Raw genomic sequence first — 10,457 nt, forward strand, 5'->3', positions numbered from 1 at the left:
CCTCAGACACCAGTCACACCTTTTGGTTTTGGTGTGACTGACCTGGCAAGACCACACAGAGGGGAACTTGTGTCCATGCGAATGTGTTGAATGTGCATGCAATCTTTCTCCTGGAGTATTCTGGATCTTATGCTAAAATGGTTTCTTAGTAGAGATTTAGGGCAGACTGACCTTGCTGTCTCCAGTGAGCTGGACTCAGGCTCTGGCCAGTGGTTCTGTGTCAAAGGTGGCTACAGTTATGTAAGTGGGAAAACTCATGTTGACTTATATGGAACCATTTTTTTTCTCCATTAGGGCTCTTTGAGAATCTAATTTAGCAAAGTATTTAAGTGTATGCATAAGTCTGACCCTTTTATGCAAAGCCATTCAAGTGTGTGCAAAAAGCTTGCTAAAATCAGTGACATGAAGCACTGGTTGAAATGCTTTCTAACAAAGAGGGATTCTTAATTTGAGCAATTTATGAATTCAAGCATTGTGATAAAAAAACACCATATGAGAAGGTAGCAGTGAAAGGAGGTAATACAGAATTGTTTGGACATGTTTACACAGGCTATATATCGTGTGTTGTTACTGTAGTTCTTTTGCAATATAAGCTAGCAATTAGTAATTAAATTCCCATTATGGGATCATGTTGGTAATTGAGATAAACTGTAAGTATGTAACTGCTTTAAACCTTTTTTAACTAATCCAAATACTATAGTACTTATATAATTTAGAGATAATATCCCCATTAGTAGAGTTTATGACTCAATAAACAGCTCCCACAAGTTAATAAAAACCAAAACCGTAAACACCAAGACTATTAATGCAATAGAATTTCTGGGCCTCCCTCTTTTCTTGGTGGTCTAGATAGAGCAAAAGGAAATGCTATCTCAGGAAAAACATTTATTCTGGCTATATAAATATAAATGAATTGTCTTAAAACCCATCTGGAAATTTCCTATCCTCCCCATGTCCCAGGTGGTCTGGCAACAGTGATGCATTCTGCTTTTGTCTGCAGATGAGAGAAAAAACTCCCATTTGAAATAATTTACATGAAAGCATAGCATGTAAAAGCACTGATGGTATCCTCACCCCACTTCTCCCTTCTAGAGAAATAGGAACAAAATCTCCTCTAGAGTTAGGATTCAGTGTACTTTTCTATGATTATTATTTAAAGCAAAAGCATCACCAAGGTGCCTAGACTTCACAATTCTTGAAGCCCTTTGCTGCTGTGTTTTTTTTTTTTTTTTTGTGTTTGTTTTTTTTTTTTTGTTTTGTTTTTTTTTTAGTTTGACAGCTAAATGAATTTTAGAGTGTTTGTGTGCCTGGTGGTTGATACAAGCAGAGCTTTTGTAGCTCAAGTGTCTTTCTATTTGAAGCTGAGAGAAGTGATTAATTAAGGCATTTTCAACCAAAATCAGACTTTTCTTTTGTTTAAAAGAGCAATTGAACTTTATTTTGCAGTGTGGTTGGGCACTGATATGTCGCACAATGAATCACCTTACTTCACTTATTTTTCTTTTCATTTATTTTTCTGCTGAAGGATATTTCTTCCTGTGTTCTTGCAATCATATTGTTTGAATTAGTCAAACTGCATAAAGATTTTTGTTCTCTCTAGCTGGCTGTGTTTAAAGTGGTATGAAAAACTAGAACAATAGAACAACTATAGAACAACTGTGCTATAGAACAACTGCCTTCTCCTTCCCTTCCCCAGTACGTAACTCTACTAAAGATGAAATGTTTCATTGTTGCATCATGTCTTCTGTTTTGCCACTTTTGAGTTTGTTTCCAGAGTAAGCATCTCAAGGGGCTGTTGAGATTCAAATCTTTCACCTCTTCACAGTTGTATTCATGACCTTTACGCCTACGAGGGAGTTTGGCCTTTAGGACCTCAGGAAAGCTCATTGTCACAAAAGGCAGAATCTCGGACATTTTGTTCTGCGGAAGTGTGATGAGCAGTAAGCAAATACAGTCTCTGTTGGACTTCCTGTTGTTTGCATTTGACTGGCCTTCCCGATTTATTCTGAAGTTTTAAGTTTCAATAACAATTATATCTAACAGGGAGGCACTCCCTCCAAGAACATGCCTGTGCATTTCAACCCTTCCCACATATAACACTCAGTAACGTTTTGTGGCCTCAGCAGGTTCAGAGATGCCCCATTTGATTCCCTGTAGGCAAGCACATTATTAAGACAGCTTGATACCTGAAGCAAATCAAATATTCTGCTTAGGAAAACTCAGCATCTTAATGAAGCAAAATTCTTTGTAAGAGGCAAAGAATCATGAAGGACCTGAAACAGCACTGCTGAGGTCAAGACAGTTTTACTATTAATTTCTGTGAGAAAAGGGTTTGGCTTTTTTCTGGAGGGAAAGGGACATTGTTTTGCTGCTTCCATACTGCTGCACAGAAAATCAACTTCTCAGGGTAGACCACATGCCTTAGCAGCTAGATCCTAAGACTGGATCAGATCCTGGCAGAAAATGCAGTCATGTAGATTTGTAGGGGAGTTGCACTTCCTCTTCTGTGGCTGCAGCATTAATGGCTCTGGTTCTGAGCTCCTAGTGGGACAAGAGAGGCAGGAGGAGCTGTGCCCTGTGTCCTGGCAAGAAAAGAGGCTGGTTTGAAACTGTTTGCAATAAGAAAGATGGGTTGTGATTCCAATGCCAGCTCCAATTTGTGATGAGGAGGGTTTTACAAGTAGTTCTAGAAAGATTGCACAGGGATATGAAAAGCAATAATTCCTAGTTACAAGATAATATACCTAATTGCCACATAAACATGTTAATGAGCAGGACAGAATTTGAGATTCTGCATCAAGGAAAAGGTCATGTAGTATAGTTTGCTTGACCTGTTATGTCTGTACACTACTGGATGTGTAAACAGAGAGGATTGATGAAGTAACAGAGAAATCTTCATACAAACCTCTGATAGGAAGAGAACTGTCTTAAAGTACACCTTAATCTAAGTATGCAAGTGGGCTACTACTAGAGTTATAGAGAAGAAGACCGGACTTCTCAGATTTTGACCTCAGTTGTATACAGTTAGGAAATGCTCCAAAGACTCTGGAGATTCCCGTTGACTGGGAGAGAGTGTGATCAGACCCTTCTCAGGTTAGAAACTCTTCATTTGAAGTCTGGGGGTGACTGTGAGTCCTGCAGGCTGTGTATGTCCCTAAGTGCAGCTTAGGTAGCAATGGGGGAGCAGGTGGGCTGTCTTCCCAGAGCAGGCCCAGCAATTGCAGGAAGGGCTCCTTGGTGAGGACAGGTTAGAGGGTTTTGATGGTTCTTTTCCTTCCTGGATTGCTCAACTCAGTTGCACAAAACAACTTTCCCTAGGTGAAAAGAAGTATTCCCTTTCTCATGGATCAGGGCAATTACACAGTCTTCCTCCTGCTTTATCAGCCAAGGATTTCAGATATTCTGAGATTGTTTAGCCCTGCTGTGTTTAGCTCTCTGCTTGAGATTTTCTTATTGACAGTATGTGGAGAGCTATAGAAAGAATGAATGGTGTGAATATTAACACCCATCAAACAGGAGGAAGAGCTGCACAACCAATATGTAGCTGCTGATGAATGCTTCCCTCGTCTCACATTCTTTTTATAAAAAAGTCCCATAGGTGGCATTTGAGGTATCTCTGCCTCTCTGTGCCAAGCCTCTCATATTGCAGGAGGTAAACCATAAATCACAGGGTGAGAAATAATTTCTTGGATTTAACATTGCTAATTTTATCTACATTAGGTTCATTGAGTGTGCATCACCTAAGAAAAGTAATCAGTTGGCCATATCTGGGGAGCAGTTTCAGAATATTTTCAGATTCAAAAGGTGGTATCTAAGCTTATACAACAGGGATTTTGCATCACAGAGGTTAGTAGAAGTTATTCTTGACTGATGTAGTATATTGTTGCTTTTAAATCAGCTAATAAATCAAATAAAACATCAGAACAAATAGATTTACACCAAGATGTCATGGCATCCTTTCCTTTGCATGCCTAAATATCCAAACCAGAATATTTAATATTTCTTTCTTTCTTTTTTTCAGCTGCGATAGTGTTGCAGTAGTGAGATATTTTAAAACTAAGAATACAGCCATCTAACTAGGTGAAATAGAATTGCTTAAAACATACTGCAATGCGTCCTTGATGGAGATGGTTAGTGTCATTCTGGTGGATGGTAATGCAGGAAAAGAAATTGGCCTAGTTCAGGAGCCTGGACTACATTGGCAGTAGTCAATGTAGCCAAAAATGGTGGTAATGGAAATAACAGACAATGGAGTTTATGAGGATAGTAGTGGGACTGTAGCCTCTTCCCTCATATATCATCTGTATATGCTCTGGGACGGGCTGCATCAGGTTGCATTATTTCTGAGAGTCAAGCCATTTTAGGGAAGACAAGCAAGAAGGACAGGGGAAGACCTGCCACACACAGACAGTTATATTTAGGTGAGTAAATCTTCCTGCATCCACTGGGAACTTAAGGCTTTTGTTTCAAGAAAGCCAATATATGTCAGATGGCTGAAGGAATTAATTAAACAGCACATGCAAGAATGACATTAGAGCTGTAAGGAGAAAGATCAGGAAAAAAGGATAATATTTTTTCAGCTTTCTAAACACCAAAACAAAGGGGAGAGCGAAGGGAGAAAGGGAGATCAACATTTCTTTTCTTTTAAGTGTACTTGAACTCAAGCCTTTAAAAAATTTATTTATTTTTCAGGGCCAGCTCCTGAGGCTGATATGCTGCTTGAACCTCTGTTCATGGCCAATATCGTTTTTTATACAGAATGCCCACAGAAATGGGCTCTTCCAGATAAGGTGAAAGCTAACATTATCAGTTAGGTAGCTATATGCTCCAAGGAAGGCTATATTTCCTTAGCCATGCAGCAGTTGCCATTTAAACGGTAAAGATTTCAATCGGTATTTTTTTGATTCAAAACCTGGTGCTATAATGTTGGTCTGAAGGGAACACTGTTGCATGTAGTTGCCATGGAAACATCTTCAAGTTCAATTTCTTTTGAGTTTTGTCATTCAACTCACAGCATGGCTATAATTGTTCTTTTAAAAGTAGGACATGTGAGCCCTGAAGAAATGCCAGTCACTGATGTAAGAGCTGGCACTGACCAAACACTCTGGCTTGAATCTTATGAAAGGTTTTGAGACCAGCATAGAGGTTTCTGCAGGTGCTAGAGCTATGAATATAAAACAGCATCATATGAACTTGAATAATGTGTTAAGAAATCCGCTTAATTATACCTGCAGCAATGATTCATATTCAATCTTACATGCTTCAGATGTTTTGCTAGACTTTTTATGTATATTTGAGTAACCTTTTCTGCCTGTTTTGTCAATGATTCCAATAGCAGTGTATTAATAGGCTCTGTAAAGAAAGAAAATGTGAGAGAAGTTATTGACACGATATTCACAACTGATCAGAAAATTCTCATCTAAAGAGGAACTGAAGGAACTAAAGAGGAAATGACATTTTTTTGTATCGTTTGACCTTGAAGATCACTAAACTCATCCCTTATCAGCTTGCAACAGAAGCAATGATGAAAGTTGTAAATGCTTGTGGAAGAAGAGGCATCTCAAAACAGGTGTGCCTCCCAAATGTTTGTATGCCCAAACCCTCTCCTGAAGAGAGGGTTATAATCAGGCACAAAGTCACTCACTCCTCTATATGAACTGAGCTGAGATCTAGTTTTCTAGTAGACAATTTGAAGAATTACCCTAAGAGCAGAGAAAAGCAGATATTGGGAATGGAGTGCCTCCTCAGCAAGTTTGCTGATGATACTAAGCTGGGAGGAGTGACTGATACACCTGAGGGCTGTGCTGCCATTCAGAGAGACCTAGACAGGCTGAAGAGTTGGGCGGAGAGGAACCTCCTGAGGTTCAACAAGGGCGAGTGCAGGGTCCTGCACCTAGGGAGAAATAACCCTAGGCATCAGTACAAGCTGGGGGCTGACCTTCTGGAGAGCAGCTCTGCAGAGAAAGACCTGGGAGTGCTGGTGAATGACAAATTGACTATAAGCCAGCAATGTGCCCTTGTGGCCGAGAAGGCCAACGGTCTCCTGGGGTGCATTAGGAAGACTGTTGCCAGTAGGTTGAGGGAGGTGATCCTGCCCCTCTACTCAGCCCTGGGGAGGCCTCATCTCGAGTACTGTGTCCAATTCTGGGCTCCCCAGGACAAGAGAGACATGGAGCTACTGGAGAGAGTCCAGTGTAGGGCTACAAAGATGATCAGAGGGCTGGAGCATCTGCCCTACGAGGAACGGCTGCAAGAGCTGGGCCTCTTCAGCCTGGGGAAGAGAAGACTGAGGGGGCATCTTATCGATGTCTACAAGTACCTGAAAGGGAGGGTGTCAAGGGGACAGAGACAAACTCTTTTCAGTTGTCCCATGTGACAGGACAAGAGGCAACGGGCACAGACTGAACCACAGGAAGCTCTGCCTGAACGTGAGGGGGAATTTCTTCCCTGTGAGAGTGACGGAGCACTGGCACAGGTTGCCCAGAGAGGTTGTTGAGTCTCCTTTCCTGGAGATCTTCAAGGCCCACCTGGACACAACCCTGTCTAACATGCTCCAGGTGACCCTGCTGAGCAGGGAGGTTGGACTAGATGATCTCCAGAGGTCCCTTCCAACCTTACTGATTCTGTGATTCTGTGATATTTTGGAGGAATAACTGCAATTTTGCTATCATCTCTCTGTAATGCCTGTATCTCAACAAGGTTTTGAGTGAAGCCTCATTGTCTCATTGTCCAGATACACAGCAGGAACCAGTTTATGACTTAGAGCTGCTGCCCTCAAAATAGATTAGAAAAAAGCTGGGAAGAGATCCAGAGAAGTAAAGTGAAGTGATGCATCCAAAATTAGCATAGCAGATCTAAGACTAAAATCTTGGCCTTCTGAACCCTTAAATAGCACCTTTTTCAGCAGGCTTCATCTTTTCCTTTTCTCTTTCTCTCTCTCTCTCTCCTTTTTTGTTTTGTTTTGTTTTGTTCTCTCTCTCTCTCTCTCTCTCTTTTTTTTTTTTTTTTTTTTTTTTTTTGCATATATGGCCCATGTGACTTCTTCAAGGAATGACTGTCCTAGCTCAGACCTTGTGTACAAAGATGGGAAGGGAAAGGATTTCATTTTCTGTTGGTTTAAAGACTTATTAGTATTACCATGGGGCCTGACATCCTGCAGTGGGTGACAGTTCTTGTCACACAGAGAGGGGGTTGGGAGGGAGCCCCCGCAGCCCTGGGCTGAAGGTCCCTTACAGACCCTCTGAGGACCCTTGTCCCCCAGGGCTGTGCAGGAGGGCCACTGCCATGGGGCTGCTGCAGGCAGGCTTGACTGCTTCTCCTTCCTGCGTCCTCAGTCTCCTTCAAAGTCACGGGTTGCCAAGTGTAGAGAGGTGGTTTGGAGTGAGATGGAATTGGGGGTGTCAAGAGAGAAGAATGATCTTGTATTGGTTCTCTTGTCCCCCCATCCTCCCCACCCCCAACGCCTTTGACAGAAAGTTGGGTTAGTATTGTTTTTGTTTCTGCTTCTTCTTCCCTTGCCAAAGAAATTAGTGTGACTAACTTCTCATCGTATGTGTTTGACAGTATTTTTGGGATCAGATCCCTCTCATGAAAACAAAAATAATCCCTGTTGCATCCCCTCCTGACTATCCCCCTAACATATGTAAGCATTCAAGGAAGCAAGGAATGTATTTTAATTCAGATCTTTATTAATAGAGTTCAGGACGCATGAGTTTTTGGCTCTTCATTCAAAATGAATTATATCTCGGGAAAAAATATATTAATTTTACAAAGTTTTAATCCAAAGGGACACCTCTTAATTAAATTAACCAGTGAAAAGGAAATGCTTGTAATAAGGTGCAAGACAAATATTTGTACCATGCACATTCTAATTTATCGCAGCCTTAAAAGACTCCATGAGGTTTGTTTTTCTTCACTGAAATGTCATGCATGTAGATACCATTCTCATTTATTAATTAGCAAATGCCACTTGGGATACCTCCCTGGGGGTTCAGGGTACTGGCTTGCGAGTGATATACTGCAGCTGAGAGAACTGCGAAGTGAAGATGAGTAGTCCTGAAATGCAAGGCCCAAATTTAACATTACCAGAGGCAAATACAGCCCTCTGACTCCGTGCAAGGCTGCACAGCCCTGATGTAGCATCATGTGGGAATGTAGTGTAGCAGTGCTGCTAATTTTGAGGGAGTGAGGTGAAAGCTCCCATACTCCCTTCATTAATCTGTATTTGTTTGGAATGCTGTTCACCATCATTACTATGATGATACTCATTAAAGCTGTGGGTAGGCAAAATGTTCGAGTGTGAGCCTGTTTTTAAAGTACCTCAAAGGCTGTATTAATTTCACCAATATTACTTTCAGGCTTATAATTATGGTCCTAATTAACTGGGTGTTTCATTCATTGCTTCATTGCTATAGGTAATTTATATTTCTTTGTTTTTTATTTAGCATTTTTTGAAATGAAAGACAATTCCTGTACACATAACTTTGTTTATGTGTTTACTTTCTTTGTCTACTATCCGCATGAATGTGCCTACAGTGTTATGCATACGCATGCATGTATGCATACTGAGATATATAAGACAGATCAGTCAAATACAAACTTGCACAGTCACCCTATATTATGCATTTGATTATGTTTTAAAAGGGTTTGATATGCAAATTTCTCTTTGTAAAACAGGAGGTAATTGTGCTGAATGAAAATATGCTAAAACAACAAAAAAATATGCACAATTATCCCAGAAAATGAATCTGAACAAGGAAAACTGTGCTGGTATGACTGAAATTATATAGGTCAAATAATGCATTTGCCAGTGTAGGAAGATTCTAAGTAATTGTGGCTTCAGATCATAGCATAATTGCAGATGCCAATCTGTCCAATAACCTCTGAAAATGCAGTTGGTATATTCTATTGTATTTGACCCACAATAGACTATAGTAGCAAAACTATGAATACAAAACTTAAATTATTGGGGAAAAAAACTGCCAATGCATTTTGAAATGCAAAAAATAAATCAGCATTTTATTTAGGGAACATGAAAAACTTGGAAAAGCACATTTCAGATATTTAAACTATGGACATACTTTGGTCAGGTTTATGGAAGAAGTTTTTTAACAGGAAAATTAGTAAGGACAATTGAACTTGCCCACAGTGAATATTGTTGTCATTTTGGTTATTAATTAAATCTCACATAAAGTATTTATTCCATATATATTGACCGTATTTATAAATAATTCAAGAATGAACATGAGAACTACAAACTGATGTGTCTGCCTTCTGTACCAGGGAAACTATTAAAAATAATATCAAAGATTAGAATTGATTGACATAGATGAATTCCTATGATGTGTGGTATAACGGGAGGAAAGAAATGTTACTTCTATAGTGGAAAGTCATGCTTCACAAATCTATCAGCAGCCTTTGCAAAGGTAAATAAGTCTATGGCTAAGCATGGCATCATTGAGAAATTGTACCTGGCTTTCCAGAAATGCTACCTCACACTAGTCTCATTGGAAAGCTAAGCTGTGGAGGGAAAGTGCTCAAGTCCTTTCGTGGAGCTGCTTTAATCTAGAAAACAGCGTAGACATAACTGGTATAATCCTATATATTCATCAAAGATCTGCAAGGAGGGATAAATTATTAGGTAATCCAGGTCTGCAGATGCTGCATTCAGCACAGCCAACAGCAAAAAGCTGCAGGAAGATCTCACACTACTGAGTGACTGGAAGATAAAAAGGCAGGAGAAAATCAGTGCTAAGTGCAAAGTAATGAAACACAAGGGAGGTAAAATATTACCAGACCTTACATAACAATTGGCTCTCAGCAAGCTATTGCCTTTTAGAAAGAGATTTGGAATGAAATGGAAAATTCTCTGAAAATATTGGTCTGCTGCTCAGCAATGGCCAGGGAAGAAAAAAAAAAAAAAAAAAAAAAAAAAAAGGCCAAATCACATACTAGATACTACTGGGGAAGGAAGTCATTGTACAAATCACAGATCCAAAGCATGCTGTGCTCCACCTCTCCTGTAAAGGATACAAGAGAGCCAGAGGAACAGAGAGAAGGAAAATCAAGAATGACAAGGGCTGTGGCAAGCCCTGTACAAGAAGAGTGACAAAATAGCTTGAGAAAAAAAGATATAAGCACCATCAGTGACTGAGGACTCGGGAAAGACTTTTCAGTGTTTCTCATAATTGAGAGGTAAGAGTCTCCCAATGACATTTTCAGATTTAAAACATGGGCAAGAAAGTATTATTTCAGACAAAGCATAGCTCCGTGGAGGGACTCTTTGCCACAGGAAGCTCTGAAGGCCACAAGGATCAGTGGGTTCAATGGAGATTGCACAAATTTGAAGAGGTCATCATCAAACACAGTGGTCCAGATGCAGCTTCCAGCTCGGGAAGTCCTTGAACTACTGAACACTGGGAGCCAAAGATGTAAACCAGGGAAAGGCCTCTTGGCAC

This window comes from Rhea pennata, chromosome 1, assembly GCF_028389875.1.
Source record: "Rhea pennata isolate bPtePen1 chromosome 1, bPtePen1.pri, whole genome shotgun sequence".
Taxonomy (NCBI): domain Eukaryota; kingdom Metazoa; phylum Chordata; class Aves; order Rheiformes; family Rheidae; genus Rhea; species Rhea pennata.